Below are 17,741 nucleotides of genomic sequence, written 5' to 3' on the forward strand. Positions count from 1 at the left end.
TTTCATTTAAAATATGTATGTATGTATGTATATGTTATTTGTCATCGCATCAAATTATAATTTCACCGCCCGTTTAATTGCGTAATGATTTGCATTTCCAACTACATATAGTATGTTTCATCTTATCAGTAAATATGACATAATTCTAAGAGATGGTACTCATGTGTTAAAAACCTTAAATAAGTTCGAAAAGGAGTTAAAAAAAAAGAAAATAGTAAATAAATAGAATAACAAGTAAGTTCGGGTGTAACTGATCGTTTTATGCTTTCGCAAGGATTTGAACTTTATAATCAAAAATGTTGCGTAAGAATTCAACATTCTTTATTCGCAGAAACCGAATGAGTTAAATCAAAATTGGTCTCTTGTTCACTTAAGTAAGTATATTATTAGTCGTAAACTCATTAATTCGTATCCGAAATATATGCCATATATTAAAATCAATCTAATATATGATCTAAACTCAACCAAAGGACTATATTTAATACATTAGGTATATGAGAAAAAAGTCAACTAAATAATCGAAAGCCATTATAGGTATTATCGATACATATGAGGTTAAGGCCAAGGTCTAAACAAATTGTATTTATATTAAAACAACACCACATTTTTTTAAGAAATCTACTTAATTATTTCAAAACATCACGCACACATTTTTGGAATATAGATATAATATATCCAATATGATACGTTCACTTAATTTTGTTAAGACATAGTAGTTTAAAATTTCTATAATAGGTATACGGGGGTTAGGGTTGTTATTGGCCAAATTTGATTAATTTTAAGCACAAGAAAACAGAGTTCTTAGAGCTAAACGCTTCCTTTATTTCTTTAAGATATCTCACATTTTGACAGGTATATACAGTATAAAGTCAAGAGGAAGTTTGAAAATCTGTATATTAGGTATATGGGGGAAAGGGGAACTATTGAACCGTGTTATCCATTTTTTGGTATCACGACATATTATTTCGAGAAAAATATGCTTTCATTAAGGTACCTCGATATTTTTTACAAAAAGCCGGCCGTTGGCACTGAGATCCACGTATTCGTTATCTGGCAACTTGAAAAGTTATGGTCCGATATCATATGGAATTTAAAGTTGTGAAATATGGGAAATAGGCGTGATTGTATCCTGATTTCCCCTATTTTCAAAACGTAATATAAGAAAGTATAATTAAAGTTACGCACAAAATTTGATTGAATTTTTCCAAGTAGGTAGTTTACCCAAAATTAAGTGGTGCAACGCCAATTGTCCAATTTCCACACCGGCTCCCATGAAGCCTTTTAGCCATTTACTTACGACGTATTGATGATTTTTTATCAGCAAGTTTGGCTGAAATAGCTTAAAGGTTTACCAAGTTTTATCAAGATATTTTAATTTTACTCAAGTTATCGGTTATAAAATTCTATATTTATCTCCATTACTTTTAGGTGTTATAAACAACCGTTAAATGGATAAACTATTATACTCTGTAGCAAACATAATGCAATATTCTCCTTTGAATACTTACATAAGTGATTGATAATGGCATCACAGACAGTTAGGCACATCCTTATCTATGCTTGAGGTAAAATCGATTTGAATGGGGTGTTTTATTAAGGATTATGGATAAAAGTGGACAATGTTTGTTTGTTTACGTCAAGTAGTCTTTTATTCAGTGTCATTACTTACCTGAGTACTTGCTAGACACTTAAGTAATTGAATCTTGTATGCAATTGGCTTTTGTTTTGTTTTCATTTATGTCCATACATATATGTAAAATACAAATAATTAAGCCATACTTTCCAATCGTCTGTCTTTGAAAGCGACATGTTTTATTGGATATGGAGCATGAGTGAAATCGGTTCATGCATTACTCGTCCCCAATATACAAATATGAGTTTTGTCTTCCAAATTGATTTTACACCCTGTATATCTTTTTCGAAACGCCATGTGGTTTCGTGCTTTCACTTGTAATTATTTTGGCTTATCACGGAAAATGGAAAATATGGTCAATTTCTCTCTTAAAAGACGTTAAACTCGTAACCATGAAGCAGAATCGACAAATGTATCCTGCAACACTAACCTTGTAGGAGTAGGTTTTGTTCCAAAGTCGACCAAGTGCAAGATCAAACTGAAAAGTCAGTAGCAAGTTTTCTCATGAATGCAACTCTGCTCAGAAATATCTTCACTCCCACCAGGGTTAAAAAGTCGGTCTAGTAAAATATTAGAAAAGCATTAGAAAAGCGTTACCGCTTTCGTTCTAAGGCTTCTTTAACAAGGAGAAAGTATTTCAGTTTACTCATTCGCTGATGACTGAGCAATATATAAAACCTCCCAGACCTTATGCCGTTTTCATGTTATTTTACCTTACGAAGAAGTAAAGACATCATCATCAAAATCGATGATGTTTAAATTCCGACGGTAAATAACCCAAAAATACTCCTTGTGACTTTGGACCATCTGCACCATTGTATAAACCTACATTAAACCAATCCTAAATTTCAAGACTCAAATCTGCTATCGTGTGTTGCCGTATTATTTTTTCAATTCATACAATAACTTTAAGTATCTTTTTGGTACATTTTGAAACATTTGTAAAATTTCTAGAGATTAAATTTACGTGGTTTTGATCCAAATATTATTTGTTTTATAAAAAACTCTATTAATTGTTCAAAATATGCAAATCGAGGTGGAGATAGATGAAATTAGCTTTCTATATAAAAATGATTTCGTATAATTTTGCGGTTACTTGTATTATAAATATTTTAAACAACTAATTGTTTAATGGCTTTACTAAGATTTGATGATGGTATTACTGAAGAAGATTACTTCTTCTATCCAGAAAAGAAATGTATTAATTGCAAAGTAGTAAATCCACGCCCTCAAAAATCAAAAATAATTATACACAACATTTTGATTCTACTTGCCATATGATCGGATTTTCGCAAAAGAAGTTATTATATTATACTCCTTTTATTTAAACCACTGTGCCCAAAAAACGCTGATTCCATCAGGTGATCTCAGCTGTGTAAAATTCTTGGAAACCATATGATTCTTTGGTTACTTGTATGCCTGTACAATGATCTGCACTCTTTATCGATAGATATGACCCAGCACAAAGAAACGTTGCTGGCAAGGCAGTCACTATACACAATTGGTATAGTCGCCGGAGACTTGAAGAATGCAAATTACGAAGTTCCAAATCACTGTACTGTTAACATTGACATTATATGTACATACATACGTGTTGATACCTACGGAATAGTACTGAACAGAGATAAAGAGATGTCCAACTCATCTCTCACTGGAAATGAGAGCGTAATTGCTAAACGTCAAAACCTCCTGAACTCAGGCAACTGTCAAAGTTCAGGAGGTCTGACGTTTAACAATTGGAAAAAGAGGGACGGTCAAATTGAAATCCTACAGAAAAATATGTGAACAGAGAGATTTGTTGCCGCTGTTGAAGATCACTAACAAAAATTGGAAAACAATTAAAAAGAAAGAAAACGCAAAATTGAAACGTATGTGATTAAATCCTTTGTGATGCCATGTTTCGTAGTATTAATTTTCAATTGAAAATGATAAAAAAACATTCACTAATTGAGAGTTAAAACATTTTTTCACTCTTTAATTATTGAAAGTGCAAAAATCAGTTGTTTTAATATATCACAATATCACATAAATGGATTTATATAATTTTTCCATATGCATACGCATAAATGTGAAATAATATTTAATCTTAATAAATGTTCGGTATTATAATTTAAATGCCCAAAAATTATTATTTTGTCCGATCTGGCTACAGTGCAAAATGATATAAAAAACGCTATTTTTGAGGCGCTCTCATACTGGAAAGAGTTGGGCATCCCATTATCCCTGGTACTGAAGGTCATCCTCTGAATGCAACACTATTAGCTTCGGCTATATACATATGCGTATAAGTATATACATAAATATATAAAGTTAGATCGTGAAAGAAACATCTAGAATTTTCTATACTCTTTTTTTTATTTTGAACATCAGTTCTTGTCATTACGTTTTCATTTCCAGTGCATTTTTATGCATATGTATATGTATTTGTATGCCGTCGTGCATAAATGCCGCTACGAATTCATTTGCGGCTGTGCTTAATGCCGGAAGTATTCAATATCAATACATTGAGAATTTCCGTTAATATTTCGCTGAAATTTAATAGTTAATTACACGTTAGTAAAAATAGGAGAAGCCCATGCACAACGTTAATTTGTTCAAATAAAAAAATTGTATGCCTACAAATGTAGTTTGAAACCGAAATTAAAGCGAATACGCCTACACACTCACATACATACAATTTGTATGTAAGTATGTCATATACTCGTATATGTTTAAGGTTATCTCAAGGACGACGGCGAACAGTTTATTTCCTTACAAATATTCCTTAAAGCTGAAGCTTTTGCACATTTTACCAACAAACACCAAAAACATACCGGCTTATTCAATCGTGGCAGCCGTCTGGTTTCTTTTGTTGTTATTTCTATTTCGCCTATTTTCACCTCCTTCACCAGAGTGAGAGTGTAGTAGACACGCGCACCGACTTTTCGAAAGTTCATTATGTGTCAATTATTTTTGGCCAACCCATTACGGATATTTGTATGCATGTATGTATGCACATATATTATATATATCAGCTGTGAATTGCAATCAATAATAATAATCAATATAGGGCGCTAGGAAAATAGTGATTAGTGAAAGTGCGTGTATTGGTTTGTGAGCCGATTGTGTAGCATATTAAACTCTTAATGACAGATGACACTTTAAATGTCTAATAAAATACATTATCTGGTTATCCAAAATACTAAAAATTTAAAACAAAACACATTTAGTGGTAGACTAAATCATTTGAAAAATGTCTCTTATCTTTTTAAATTTAAAAACGAAGTTTAGTCGCGTTATTAATTTAAAAACAATAAAATCGAACGCTTTTGTAAAAGCAAAGAAAGGGCATTTTGTGTTTTATTCATTAACGGAATAAATTTCAGACTATAATTATAATTAGCTAATATAATATAATTTACTTGTGCTTACTAAAAGCATTAAACTTTATTTTCAGAAAATCCTGAAAGAACGAAATTTTTTTATAAGAAATGTACCTGTGAGGGTACTATAGCTTCTGTGCAGTTGAAGTTAATGTTTTTTTCTTGTTTTTGCACGTAATTTACACAAACAATTGCTTATGTTGTAATATACATTGTAATAAAATAATAATATTTTAGAAATTGCAAATATTCTTTACAAATATTCCTTAAACACAACACGATTTGTCGGATGAAATTACATAGCTCCTTATTGCAGCTACCGTTCTCCACTCTAATTCTACTTGTCTACAATATCTGCACGACATAGGTATAAGGTGTTGTAGTAGTCAATGTTGCAGTTAACTACATGCTGCATTCGAAAAAATACTATACATTTCCACAACTTACGTACTTATGTAAATACATTTATATGTATGTATTACTGCACTCATTTGCTTGTATATACTTATATACGTACTTATTTACTTTTTGTGCTAATTGTTGTTTTGCCTATTTGCGTGTGCCGTGGAACAGCTGTTTGTGCCACATTGTTACAGCTGATGTCGCGCTTCGTTTCCAACATCGTCATCAGCACAACAAAAGCAAAAAGTCGTAAAATATTTATTTAAGTATATACATCAATATATCTGAATATACAAGTGTGGGTGTTTGGTCTTTAATTTGCTTAACCTTCCACCATAACAATGCTCCCGTCTGTACGTTGACACGGCTATTCGGCTTTTAAACGAGGGTGGTTGATTCGCCGAATGAAGAACTTAACCGAATTCAACCATTCACTTTAGTTATTTTGACATTTCGCTAAGCTAATTTTATTGGAGGACAATCTGAAATGAATTAATAAAATGAACAAGCAAGGACCGGCTAAGTTTGGGTACATTAGTTACTCCCGCGAGAGGGTGTGGAATGTTTTGAGAGGAAAACTTGTAAAAGAAACAGCACTTTTAATTTTACAACACAACAGTTAACCTTATGTATAGATATCCGATCTGGCCGATTCCGTCAAATTATTAATAGAATATCAAAATGCACCTAATATGTGTATGTATTAAACTTCATTCGGATATCTAAAAAATTGACGAAGACATTTTTGTAATCCCTAAAAGATAAACTACGTCTTAAAATTGTGGCTCGAAGCCGGTTTTAGATCTATATTCTCTTAGGCAAAGTTGTTCAGAATAAATCGTAGAATATTTCCCGCATACGCAAATTTTCCATATTTCTCGCTAAATCATTCCACTCTAATATATGTGTATATTAGTAAAAATATTTGCGTGCGCCAGTCATTGAGGAAAGTCAAAATATTGTATTTTTATTTATTAACAAATCCTAGTATTTATGTATATCATATGTTTCATACATCGATTTTATATACTTATTATGTGCAATTTTCGTTTCTTGAGTGTGAAAATATTTACAATGACAAAGCGAACATTCTTATTTCCCTCCGCACCGTCATAATTCCTACTGAATTGATGGTGGTTTTGTTGCCTTTAGAGCGGTGCTCGCGTTGAGGGAACGTACATACGTCAGTAGACGTTTTTGCTTCTTTTCTCTTCGTAAATATATTATTGCTCAAATGTTTTATTCTTTTTCTGTTGTCCATGACAATCACTTTTTCCATTTTTCCATTACGTCCGATCTTGTGATACAGTTATTGTGATTTTTTTTTACCGCTTTGGATTTTTGGCATGTCCATGTCAGCATTTTCGGTTGAGTACAAAGTTCATCAAATTAATACATTCATATTTGTCATGTACGATGTGTGTTGTTATTCTGTAAGCACAAAGTACAAATGATAATTTGATAAAAATAAAAAACAAAATATGTTGCAACCTTGTGATTTCATGTGTTGCAACCTTGTGATTTCACGTTTTGAGAAATTTCTTCCGGCAAATGCTAAGTTATTAATTAACAATAATTGATATTTATATTGATATCTTTTGAAAAATGTAAATACTTCTTCCTTAGATTACGAGTAATTTTGACGGTTGTTTTGGTTTTTAATAAGCATATTAGGGCTGTCAATCTATCGATCTCATTATGGATGCTATTGTAACGGATTTCTCGATAAATCGTCTACCTGTAACTCACGCTTGAGTTCGATCACTGGATTGTTAAATAAAAGTCCCAATTTAATGGCTACACACTAATCTTTATTTCTAATTCCAACAACTAAACACTTATTGCTCGTTATTCGAGCTTACAACTTCTTGCTTATAGCTTAATTGCTCTTATCACGACAACACTCTAACTAGAACTGTGTTTGCTGCACAATCCGGCAGCCCTTATATAGTAAATCTGTAACAAAACATTGCTTCTAGAACATTCTGGCAACTACGAATTCGCTAACTAGTTGCTTCTGGCAGTTCATCGTTGATTCGATTTTGTTCTATCATCCGTGTTCGTCACACTATTATTGGTTTGACTATCGATAATCGGTTACAATTTTGAATCACACAATTCTTAAAAATAATATTCAGAATTCAATCCTCCCAATAGTAAGGAGGTTAGCTCTATAGCATCAAAGCAGCATTTATCAAAAGTTTTTTTGCGTATTGAAAGTGTTGCCAAAAGGATATTATATTTTTGGGCGATTGCTTTGAAGTGGACAATATTAAAACTAAAAATAAATAAAAAATTTTCGAAGAAAGAAAAAACCTACTCACTTGTAATAACGGTAGCAAGTGATATTTGTCAAAACTGAGATAAAATATGTTTCACTTGAAATTCCTAAAATACAACCATCTGTAGTAAACTTTATATAGTATTTAGTTGGGTAGTAGAAATATATACGGATAATTATAGATCACAACAATATAAAATATGTATTTTTAACTATGGGTGGGGTCGATTTTTATCTGACTTTCATCTGAGCACTATTCTACATAAATATTTGTCAAACGTAAAACAACAACTATTTTTAACTATGGGTGGGGCCGATTTTTATCTGACTTTCATCTGAGCACTATTCTACATAAATATTTGTCAAACGTAAAACAACAACTATTATAGTTCGATAGCTCTATTAGAAACTTCGGAAGAAATGTCTCTTCTTCTTTCATCAACTTTATAGCCAGCAACATGAAATGAGATCGAGTTAAGAATGGTGAGCTGCATATTCGAGCCATGTTTTACTCTTTTTCTCGGTAAGACTTTGACTATCACTTATTAACAAAATTTGGGAAACATGTCCTTTATATAAAATATTTACACACACACTGTACAATTGTCAAAGGCAACTAATAAACATATTTTTCAAGGTACTTAAATGAAGAGTTACAAAAGTCAGTTTTTGAATCACGTACAATCACTATGCTTTTATAAAAGTATGTATGTATTATAAAATTATCGATGTATCAATATTTGAGTCACGAAACAATTATTTAATCAGAGTCATTCGTTTCACAAAAAATTTCCTAACTGAAATTATAATAAAGTGTACATACATATGTATGTATATATACATATAAAATCATATCGTAAGAACGATCAGTGATTTTGCTCATATATTATACTACGCGCTGTAGTGAAGTAAACTTAAAACTAGTATGAACTAAAAAACAACTAGTCAACCGACTATCTGATATATAAGTGATATCAACAAAATGCATGCGAAAAATTGTTTAAATGGGCTTAATAACACAAATACTTAACTTGTTTGAAAATTACTGCTTCATTTAGATATTATTTACAGACACTGAAATTGTACTAAATTTTTAGATCAAATAAAATAAAAAGTAAATCGATTAATAACTGGTTTAATTGTGGTATCTTTCGTACTATTTTATTTTCGGGCAGACCTCAGTTCTTGCTGTTCTAGTATTTTTCTGATGATTTAGTTACTATACAATAATTTCTAGTTTCAAATCCTATTGACTAACTATTGGATAGTATACTTCAGCGTGCCTACGTACTCGTAAGTATGTGCAATTGAAAGCTTTATTATTTAATAGCTTATTTTAATAGATTTCATTGTTCATCGTGTTGCTATAAATTTATCAAAAACTTATGCGCAGACCGTTTGCTTTATTGATATAATAAGTACAGTTGTCTTCTGAATTGTAATAGTATATTGCTTATTTACAAATATGTAACAAATAGTGGTTATTTGTTTACAAATGTATATATGTTATTATATTATTCACAAAAGATTATTTAATTTTTCAATACAAATAAATAAGCATTATAAAAAGAGTCACACGTGGAAATAAAATAAACACATTTATAAGAGTATAATTTAGATTGTGTTATCACTGTTGTGTCAGAAAGTTTTAATAAGGAATTTCTGTTTATTTATTAACTGTATAGAATTACAGGGACTGTTAGAAGGTATTCATAATTAAAAAAAAAAAATTTCAATAAATATTTGAAATTGACGTATTATTGAAATATTTAAGATTCAAAATCGAGTAGTTTAATGCTATTTTTAATAAATGGTTCGAATGCCAGCAGACTTCTAGTAATGGCACAATTAATTTTGTCTAGAAATCTCTTTTAACCATGAGTTCTCTTTTGCCAGAATTTTGAAGAATTCAGGCAAAATTGAATGCAAAATTGAGCAAAGTGCTTCGCGTAATCTGCGTTTTGACTAAAATCAATATTCCTTTAGACTTTACGTTTGACTCAGCAAAATTTTAGGTACGCTGAAATCAGGGTTGTAAATAATGCATTAAAGAATTCGCAACCGTGATTGGATATAATAATTTTTTTCTGCTTCATTGGATCTCTTTACCCAGTTTTTATTTTTCCTTACGATGAAGAATTGAGGAAAGCAGTTTGTGAACTTGCTTCTAATTAAATTTTCAATTTCTAATCCAAAAATCGGAATTAAAAATTGAAAATCTAATCTAATTTGGTATATGGGGTCATAGAGAGAAATGTGAAGTATAATGAATTCCAGAACACTATTTGTGTTCAATTTTTCTTCAATACCTCCATAAGTACTTGAGTTATTAACAATAGGCAAAGAAGTAGAAAAGATCAAAAATGAGAAGTGGGCGTGGTTGTTTCAAAGAATGTCGGAATAAAATTAAGGATAAAAAGAGTAAATTTTCTTATTTATATTTCGAGGGAAAATTTTACTACTACTACTACTACTATAGATAGTCGCACAACAAAACCTAATAAAATTTAGTTATTATTATGCATTAAATTGTGTTGTCGTGATTTGCTTATTACACACATCACAATATTTTGTTTTGTTCAGCTTTCATATTCAAAATATTGAAGAACTCTTCTCGCATTCGCTGAAGCTTTTTGTTGTTATAATATTTTTTTGTTTTTGCCTTCTTAGCAGCGACAAAGTTGGCTGCGTGATGCGCTTGTACAGTCTAAATGGCAAAAATAAAGTAAATTTAATTGAAATTTGTGTTATTATTCGCGACATTCAGAGTAGGCATGTCAAAATTAAACTGTTCAAATATCTCATTGTATTTGTCTCACTTAAATTCACTTAAACACATTTACTGCAACAATTTCTAAGTCAGTTACCCGTCAACAAAATGATGGAATTATTTAAATAAAGTTGCCTTCCCACGCCCCCACTCCCACCGCCCAGCTTTTATAAACAAAACACGAGTGACACGCGCAATGCCACAACGGCATCACAACAATTCCATACCCATTTGCAAGTGGAGCAAACGCACATGAGCATGTGTGTATGTGTCTATCTATGTCACCTTCTGGCTTCATTGTTATCTATTTACTGCTTTTTGTATGCTATTGTTATTGTGATATTTGTTTGTGGCTTGAGGCTTTTCAAATATCGTTAAACAAAATAAAAGCTTCTTCCGTTTTTAATCTCCATTGAAATAACAAAATCAATAACATACTCGTAATCTGTACATATGTATGTATATATGTATGGCGTATAGTTTTGTTATATATTTGCATTAAATGGGCGCAAGATTACGACAGGAATTTGCCGTTACTTTTTCGATTTAGATTGTGACAATTGTCTCTAAGCTGTCATCTTGTGACGTAATTCTTTTGAGTTGAGAAGAAGAAGCATAGAAGAGCATGTAAATTGTAAACAAAAACGTAGACACTTTTGTTAGTTCACGAAATAAACTTAATTTATAAGTTTTTGGTAAAAAATTTTTAGTGAAAGGAATAGAAATATGTTGCGTGAAAATATTTTGGTCATTTACAAATTTTACAAATAAATACATTTATATTTTGACAATATAATTGTCAATTAAGTGAATGGCTAAAAGAAATTGTGATTGCGAAGGTTGTATTTATTTAATTTTATAAGTATAAAATATATTGATTTCGAGAGATGAAGTGTGAAGTGGTGAGTTGCAATAACTATTATGCAAATAAACCATTAAAAATGAGTTTTTTCAGTTTTCCTTCGGATATAAAAGTTCCCAAGGTTGGGATTAAAAATTATATTTTAATTTTATAATCCAAGATGTTTTTTTTAATTCCTAATTATATGCTTAAGATTGAAACTTTTTTTGAGCTTTTTTAGTTTTCAATCCTGTATTGTAATTCCCCACAATTTATTTTAATTTATTGTAATACATTTTTAAACCGGTTTTGGGACTACAATTTTTTTATTTTTTAATCCGGTATGCGGGATTATATATCATATATTATATAATATAATAATATAGATGGCTTAATCTGTATCTCGCTTTCTATAAGCGCGATCGGGATACGCTATATGGAGTTGGAAAGTAAATTTTTTGTACAAAAAAACTTTTCAGACATACATGTATGTATTCAGGGGTGTTGTAGAAGCTGCTAGTTCGGAATCAGAATTTAAACCGATAAAGAAAAGATAAAAGCAAGAGTCGCTGACAGATTTGAAATGTAAGTTAAGAAAATAATGTATATAATTGTTGCGATTTAATTTATCTTTACCATATTTCTATTGGGGAAAACATAAGCATAAAACACAAAATGTCACAATTATTGAGTTTATGAAAATATTCCAAATATTAAAAAAGATTTACCAAACGTAATTTAACACCCAAATGCCTCGTTTCAGTCGATAATGTGATATAAATCTGTAAAATAAGCAAGTAAATACATACAAACATACAAGTAAATGCAAACTAAACTTCACTTATGATTCACCTGGGGCATTAAGTAGATTACTGTGATTTCTTAATAGTTACCTTTTAATTTTTTCATTGCTTTATTATTCCAATAAAATAAAAGCTAATATAGCAGAATTCATTGTAAACTTTAATAGAATTGTTTTCAAATTTATTCATTTGCAAGTTTTGTCACATTAGTAAACATCTCATTCTTAAATTTTAAATAAGGCTGGACATAAAAAGAAGATCGATGTATGGGTGTCACACGAAATCGATCCCTTTTGAGGCGGAGCGTTACTGGTAATGAAAAGTGGGTCATTTGCGACAACATCAAATGACAACAGTTATGGTCAATTCGAGGTGAGCCGGCACAAATAATGAGCAAGCCGGGGTTGACTTTCAGGAAGGTATATTGAGATTGGCAGGAAATCATCTACCATGAACTGCTCCTCTTCTGCCAAACCCTTAATTCGAATCGCTACTGACAACAATTGGACTGTCTGAAGGGACGCCAGTCCATACACATCGATATTAGCTCGCCAGGAACTCCGGGAGCTTAGTTGGGAGGTTATTACCAAGTGATTGCTAGCTGTTCTTGTCTATGCGAATGATTTTACTGTTGAAAAGTTCACTATAAGAGAAGCTGGTGAAAATCGACTGTACCAGTTTTTTACCTATAGGGTCAATGAGAGTGACATTATGAAATTACCTTCAAAATGTAATAAGTTATCGAACAAAGCGGTGCATATTTGACCTAACTCGGATCATTCTTCCTATGCTTAATAAAAGCTTGAATTTAATACGAAACAAGAAAAAACGTTAACTTCGGTTACACCGAAGCTATGATACCCTTCACAAATACAAAGGCTCCTTACAAGAACTTGATTTTGATCGTTCAATTTGTATGCCAGCTATATAATATAGGGGTCTGATCTAAATAATTTCTGCGGAGAATACATTGTTGCCTTAAATAATAACTCGTGCCTAATTTCGTAAAGATGATTCGTCAAATAAAAATGTTTTCCTGCTAGCACTTTATTCCGACCGTTCAGTTAATATGGCAGCTAAATGCTATAGTCATCCGATCTATACAATTTCCTTGGAGGTTGCGTTATTGCTTTAAATAATAATCCATGCCAAATTTCGTGAAGATATTACGTCAAATAAAAAAGTTTCCCATACAAGCACTTGATTCCGATTGTTTAGTTTGTATGGCAGCTATATGTGCTATAGTGGTCCGATATCGGTCGTTCCGACAAATAAATTCTTAGTAAGAAAAGGACAGGTGCAAAATTTCAGAGCGATAGCTTAAAAACTGAGGGACTAATTTGTATATATACAGACAGACAGACGGACAAGGCTAAATCAACTCAGTTAATCATGCTGATCAATTATGTATATATTTTATAGGGTCGCCGGCGTTTCCTTCTGGGTGTTACAAACCTCGTGGCAAACTTAATATACCCTGTTCAGGGTATAAAAATTAATGTATTTTTACTACTTGTAGAATTAATACTACGTACATACCCAATATGACAGAGCACTCATATTTATTTATAACTTAAGTTTTATGACCCGAATATATTTTTCAAATGAATGTATTTATTAATTGATGGAAAGATCAAGACTGCGGCTGGGTTCAACTATCAATATACATTAGGGTGAGTCAATAAAACAATTTCTTTATTTTTAACTTGGTACTCTGAAAAATAGGTTCTAAGACACCTCTAAGTAAGTCTCTCCAAGTATGAGCTATTAATTGTAACGAGAAGATCCTCCGCCTTGCAATTTTCTATTTTTGTCTTATTATCAGATAGAAAACTTCATATCTCGCTTCCAACTATTTAAAAAAATTTAATTTCAAAGGTTTTGTAGGAAATTGAATGATCTACCAAAAACTAGACGATTTTTTCGTAAACCTGACCATTAAAAACATTTTTAATGGTTGAAGTATGATTATTTTAAGAAAATGTTTTGTATTTGTATAAATATATATATTATATACATATTTTTTTTTTAATTTTAAATCACCATTTTTGTAGAGCAGTAAATAAAAAATATTTTCCAAGTAGATTGAAGCGAAATATAAGCGAAGTGAAAAAAGAATCGTTTTTTTTTACCCACCCTAATATGTATGATCGTATTTGACTCAATTTTATATGTAAGTATATATTGTTATTTTGAAGACATTTTTATTATTCCATGTGATTCCCATACATAATTTGGAATTTTCACATTTCTTTAGTGATGCTTTCAGAAAGGACCTCTGTAGGTCCTTCGTTCTGCGTGTATTTACAAGTATGAATGTCGTACCTACGACTTTTTCTCGTTTAGAAGCGTTAAATAATTTTACTTTTAGTTTTATATCACATCTAACTAATACGAAACATTTTTTATTATCGCTTTATTTTCATTGATTTGCTTTGCTTTTGCGTCAAAATACTTATGCACATGAATGCATTCGTATATGTATAGTATGTACATATGTAAATATATTCATACTTTTGCAGCTTTTATCTCGTCTCTATTGCCATTAGCACCTTGGAATGAAAACATATACACACCTCACGGAGCAAGAAATCGGAATATACTTGTATAAGTAAAGGAAGGCACTCAGTTAAATTTGCTATGAATAATTCAATTATTAGTCACGCCTTTTTTTAATTTCCATAAACAAAACATCTCTTTAATACCTCGTGTATACTAAATTAGTTTACATTTTTCGAAATTCTCTTGATTGGAAGAATATGACACATTATATTGTATATCTTTTTCAGCCTACATTATTAAGGGGGAGTAGGATTAATTCGTGTAAAACAAGGCCCATTTTAATGATTTTGATTTTATTATACATGTTAAATTTTCATAGAAAAATATTATTAAACAAGTAAGGATTTCACCCATTTTCACACTGTAGGTAGAGGTGCTAAAAACATTTGCTTCCAGTGTTTTTTGTTATTATAGCTTTAGCAGTTTAGGAGATATGCACATTAAACCTATTAGGGGCGGGACCACGCCCACTTTAATTTTAACTACAGATGCCCCTCCTTAATGTGATCTTGTGTATCAAATAACAGTCTTGTATCTTATTGCGGAGCTTAGTTGTGGCAATTTATTTGTTTTTGATTAATGGCGTTTTGTGGTCCGATTACGCCCATCATCCCAACCGTCTTACGGTACCAAGAAACATGTGTACCAAGTTTCATAAAGATATCTCAATTTTTACTCAAGTTTCAGCTTGCACGGACGGGCGGACAGACATCCACCCGGATTTCAACTCGTCTCTTCATCCTGATCATTTATATATCTACAAGTATAACTCTATATCTAACTCGATTAGTTTTAGGTGATACAAACAACCGTAGGTGAACAAAACTATTATACTCTGTAGCAACAAGTTGCGAGAGTATAAAAATACGGCAATGGCAGCAATTACTTTGGACCCATTTTGGGAAACTGGAGGAAGAAAAGCGATTATTTGCGAAAAAATCGGTTATTTTTGATTTTAAAATGAGAAATATTAACAAATTTGATTCCAGATTTTTTCTCCTGCGTTACCTCGTAAATGAAGTACATATGTATGGAAATAGTGTTAAAAATTTCAAAACGAAACGTATATATGGATTGGAACATAACAGTAGAGTTCGGCTACTAGAAATTTATAGTACCGATTTATAGATAAACTAAATACTCGTACATTGCTAACAATATGTTTGTATTTACAGATATGTGTATAATTTCGCGTCGGGCATGTAGATTTCCACGTTTGTTATTGGCATAGTTGGCGGGGGCTTGTTCACCGGCACACAATTGTTGTGTTAAAAATAAAAGAAAAAACATATCTAGAATACTAATGTGGCCATTTATATAGTATATAAGCAAAGTCCATAAATTGTTGCTTTATCTAGTCAAAATATTCACACGCGCGCGTCTTTTCTAAGTTTTGGTTTGCCTTTCTCGTTTTGTGTTTTCTCCATTGATGGTGAGCTCATACTTGTTATTGTTTTTATTCGTCTATTTTTTTTTATTATATTTTATTCTTTCCGTTTTTATGATTTTCTTTTTGACCAACTTCGCCACCAAAAATGGCATAATCAGTCGACTTCGTCGTCGCCAACATGACTACATCAGATCGCTTTGTCGCTGTCAAGCGCTCTTAAGCGTGCTATCTGCAAAGCGAACGCGCCTGTCCGATCTCACACACATACATTCATATGTACATACGATCGTTTCACACATTTAATCACCGAAACCAAACTCGATCATTTCATAAGGCAACCATAAAAGTAGCGTGTGTGTCATACGTTTACATTCGCTCTCTGAACTTTACAATGTATTATATATACTTGCGCTCGTTCACGCATACGATGTTTCTCGCTCAATGGATCGTTTTTTAATGCTTACGACTAAGCTTTGTGGCCCACTGTGCTAAATGATATTTTCTTTTTTTCACGCATACAAACAAATAAAATATATGGAACTTAATTGAATTCGTACATTGTAAACGCTAACAATACAAGTCGAAATTGCCCGATAGTACTCACTACTTCGGCTCGAACTATTAGCTACAATTTGCAATAATCGTCTGCTTTCGAGACAATCGTCTATTTCCATGTGGAACAAACAAACACCTTGATGGCATTTGCGCTGAGCCCACTCGTCCACTTGACTTACTATATTTGAAGTGCTTAGGGGCGATCGTAAAATTCAGTATCATAAATAAGCAAAGTACTTCAGTATGTAATTGCCTTCATATGAGTTTATATGTATGTACATATTTAAATATGTATGTGGCATATTGCGCCTAATTAAATTTTATTGCTAAATAAATAACTTTGTATGTTCGCTTAAATTGCTACATATCGGCAATTTTACTTTCATATCGCAGCTTGCAAAAGCTACAAACATACATACTTATACTTAAATGTTTGTTTGCATGTTAGCATGTATTGTTTTAAATTTAAAATTTGCTCGTTACTCATGTGCTTGAAATCTTGTTTACCCTTTATTTTGCTGAACTTTGCATTTTTTAAGTTTGCCTCAACCGGTTATTGACTTCATAAACTTGAAAAAATGCTAATAAACCGAGTTATAAAATACGCTCATAAATATGAACATACATACAATTCGTATATCTGTGCATACATAACTCATATGAAATCACATGTTTTTTCTCTGAAACGTTTCCGACTTTCTGGGAAATTTAAAGAAATTTTATTCTCAGAATACACAAACATCTTTTGATTATACCGCCGTGTCTCCTTCTTATGAAACATAAATTTAGTATATTCTTAAGGAAATGACCCTATTAAATATATAATACATACATACATGTGTATGTATATAAATGATCAGCGTAACGAGACGAACCGATTTAGCCATGTCTGTCTGTCTGTATATGTATACGCGAACTAGTCCCTCAGTTTTTGAGATATCAATCTGAAATTGCCATCGTCTTTTTTCACCAAGAAGCTGCTCATTTCTCGGAACCGCCGATATCGACGACTATAGCATATATCAGCCATAAAAACTGATCGATCAAAAACAGGGCATTGTATGGAAATTTTTTTATTTGTGAAGGGTATTATAGTTTCGATGCAACCGAAGCTAAAGTTTTTCATGTTTTTAATTTCATAT

At 31.6% G+C, this 17,741-nt stretch overlaps 1 protein-coding gene and 1 long non-coding RNA gene across 5 annotated transcripts in view; one reads left to right on the forward strand and one right to left on the reverse strand.

The window, feature by feature from the left end:
- The window catches only part of Pdk (pyruvate dehydrogenase kinase), a 34,427-nt gene that overhangs the window by 2,941 nt on the left and 13,745 nt on the right, over positions 1-17,741 (forward strand). The window lies entirely within an intron of this gene.
- LOC138857011 (uncharacterized) lies at positions 6,339-7,783 on the reverse strand. The gene is made up of 2 exons (XR_011396002.1): positions 6,889-7,783; positions 6,339-6,828 (listed from the first exon to the last, which is right to left on the reverse strand). It is a non-coding gene; the product is annotated as an uncharacterized lncRNA (long non-coding RNA).

The sequence above is a fragment of the Bactrocera oleae genome, chromosome 4 (assembly GCF_042242935.1).
Source record: "Bactrocera oleae isolate idBacOlea1 chromosome 4, idBacOlea1, whole genome shotgun sequence".
Classification (NCBI taxonomy): domain Eukaryota; kingdom Metazoa; phylum Arthropoda; class Insecta; order Diptera; family Tephritidae; genus Bactrocera; species Bactrocera oleae.